Source organism: Halyomorpha halys, unplaced genomic scaffold (assembly GCF_000696795.3).
Source record: "Halyomorpha halys isolate HHAL.00 unplaced genomic scaffold, Hhal_1.1 Scaffold655.1, whole genome shotgun sequence".
Classification (NCBI taxonomy): domain Eukaryota; kingdom Metazoa; phylum Arthropoda; class Insecta; order Hemiptera; family Pentatomidae; genus Halyomorpha; species Halyomorpha halys.
The window spans coordinates 236,866-240,344 of record NW_027105601.1 but is presented as its reverse complement, the minus strand read 5'-3'; positions in this window follow the sequence as shown (position 1 = coordinate 240,344).

Sequence of the window (3,479 nt, the reverse complement as noted above, 5' to 3'; positions counted from 1 at the left end):
ATATGATAATACTGTTCCAGATCGAAATGATACAAAACAGAAAAGGGGTCACGATACAACACGTTGGATTGGTTGATCACACCTAACGTTATTTTATTTTATTTTATTTTTTTTTCGATCACTCTAAAACAGAAAATAAACAGGTTATTAGTGAATGTTTTACTGTGAAAAAAGGAATAGATCGTATTGGGTATTACCTTTTGTATTTTAAGATTACCTGTAATATTTATTTATTACTTTGAAATATCCATTCTAAATGGTACTAGTTTTAAAATCCGGAGGTGAGGGGCCTCCTTCTAACTTTATTGGAAGACTCCGTCCGCTTACCCTTAGAGACATCGATCAGCTGATAGAGCCAGTCAGCTGATATAGTAGTAACAGCTGACTGTAACTTATATATATAGCTGCTGATTTGGGTGGTGCGTACGGAGTACGTAGTGACGCCTTCGCCATTGGTGTTCCAGGTCTAATAGGCCATTCTTACAACTTCGTCTCGTCAAAATGCATCTTGTCCTGCCTTCGGGCTTCTTACTTCTGTCCCGCTCCTGCTTCTCTGTGTTCGTCTTCAATACCCTTTTTTTCCTGGTCTAGTTGTCCTGCTCCTTTGCTCCCACCTCCCCTTAGAGGCATGACCTTTTTTGAATCTGATTCCTCATTGGCCATAGGTGACAAAACCGAGAGGAGGTGGGGTCCTGACGTGTCTATGAAGAGGTTTTGCCTGATTTATTGGCTTCTGATCCTTCGGCATGTGGCAAGGTGTTAAAAGCTCTGATACGAGACCACTGTGGTATACAAACACAGGTTTCCCTGTGAAGTGTCCGTTGAATGATATCCCACCTTGGCCAAGTATCGGAACATACGGCAAAAAACCTTAATAATATCGATTATGTTAAATATATTGTTGTAAATTAAATATATTGTATATTGTTAAAACGTCAATACACAAAACTATGTTCAATGTAGTACTCGCATTTTCCACATATGAAGGAGTTGCTGGCCTCTATAATTGCTCTTTTATATACTTTGTAACAAGAGCAAGCTGTATACACAACTATGTAAATGTTAATTGTTATGAATGCCATAATTGTCATTGATTGTCATGATTCTTAATTGTCATGATTGCAGAAATGAGTTCTACCCTCTGCTACGAACATCCGTATTGCCTAACAGGTAGGGTAGGGTCATAAATAATAAAATATACAACGCTAGGTTAATCGGAACTATATGCAATGTATGTATAAGATAAACAATGTTATATATGTATAAACACACATATACCTTTGTCTATTTATAGTGTATTTAGTTTAATATATTACAATAATATACATCTTTTCGCTTGGGGGAATTATACAAAAATTTATATGCTTTTTTATATTTTTCTTGTCAATTGAAATGCTGTTCTGGACGATTTTTCAATTGGATATTAATAATACGTTTATTTCATTAGCATATAAATGCATTTTATAGCATTATAATGTTTTAAATTCTTAAAAAACATCTGTATATTTATTTAGAGAAAATTTTTACTTTATGTTTCCATGTTTTCTTGCAAAAATCTTATGAAATAATAATTTTTTTAGGGGCAGAACTGAGTTATCAGATGATCATTTGCGATATTTTGTAATATAATAAATAAAATGAAATGATGTTTTTTAAAATTTATTTATTAATTTTTTTTAATCACATTGACCCTTATTGAAAAGGAATATAAATATAAACAGTCGTAGTTAATTTATATCCAAAATCCCAGACATTATGAGCACTCATGTTATTTTAATATGGAAGAATCTGAATCTATCTTCATGAAGCCCTGCTAACTGAGACGGAATGTTGGTTACTAACAAATAGTTTTTCTGCTATTTTACCACCTATCTTGACCGCTACCCGGACCATCTTCGTACAATTAATTTTATTTTAATATATCCGTTGAAAGCACTCAACAATTAGTAACTTTGTTTTATTTTAAAGCTATTATTTTAATATCAATTACCTGAAGGCGGAAATTTGTTTATTCATTAGACTCTTGTAAACTCATGAGTGCAATAACACACTCGTAGTTTTGAGAGGTAATCCAAAGCGCTCTAGAGCCACGTGCATTCCTAAGTGCACTTAACCAAAATAATTAGTGCCTGGCAAATCTAGTACGTTCCCGTACTTTAAGCTCCATTAGTCTCTAAACACTGTAAAAGTTATAATAAAATTGCCATACACAAATTAATTAAAGCTTAAATATGTACATATTAGATGAAATACTTATTGTATTAGTATAAAGTAATATATTTTATTTCTCAAATATTTAAAAAAGACTCGAGTTGATTCCGTTTTAATCACGCTCTCCCTTTCAGTATTAGAAATAATATTTTTTCAACCACTTTGGGAGTCTTATTGCTACGTATTACTATTGATAATGTGCAATAGAGATTGCTAAAGTGCACAATTTAATAAAAATTATTTTATTAAATTTACACTGTTAAAAATTCAAATTATTACGGGATTTTATCTTGTATGTATTTGTGGTATCTTATTTTTTGTATTTAGGTATCAGATGTAAGACCTTGATTTCTTTTGTATCATTGTTACTCCATGTCAGTCACCATGTCAGGCTCTAAAGTCGGTGCTAATGCCAGCATAAATTCAATAGTTAACAATTTCTAGTTGACCTTTCAAAAATCATGTTAATGATCTATAAACAATAATAAATTATTTATAACTCTCTTCCACTTTCGATCCCAAGTATATTTATTTGATCATCATAATAAAATGAATTGAAATATTATTATTTCTATTAACATATTACTACATTAGTGATCACGTCTCGTTACCTAATTAAATTGATAATTTTTGTTTGTATTTTATCTATTCTTAGGTCATTTGTACCGTCAATAGTTGTTATCGTTAATCGCGTCATTGAACTTATCAGTTTGAAAAATATCACAGGCGCGGTTACAAAGGCTGAGACAAAAAGCTATTGGCTAATATAGCAGGTCCAATAGCACCAATGGAAACCCGGCCGGTAGAGATAATCCACTCCATTGGCGCCTCTTATTTACCGCTCCGCCCACTTCATCTCCCGTCTACGTCATTAGTTGAGCGGGATGTGACGTAATATAATAGCTTCCAACGCTAAAATTCGCTTCGACGTTTATGTTGCGAACAACAAATTTTATACCTGGGCAATTATTTTTTACTAATGGTTTGTTTTGAAGTTTCAGCTAAACTTCACTTGTTTTCTAAACTTATTTTACTGCGTTCCTACATAGCTTTCTCATACGTTTCCCAGCGAAATAAATGATCTAGTCACAGTGTTGTTCCGTCTTCACATTATATATATTCTGTATTACGTAGTCTAAATTATCATACCAAATATTTTATGGGATTCCTTGGTTTTGAAATCGTATATATGTTATTCTACTCTTAATTAATTAATTAAGGTAAAATGATTAATTTTGTCATGGTAGGGAATCAAGCTTTTCGTTACT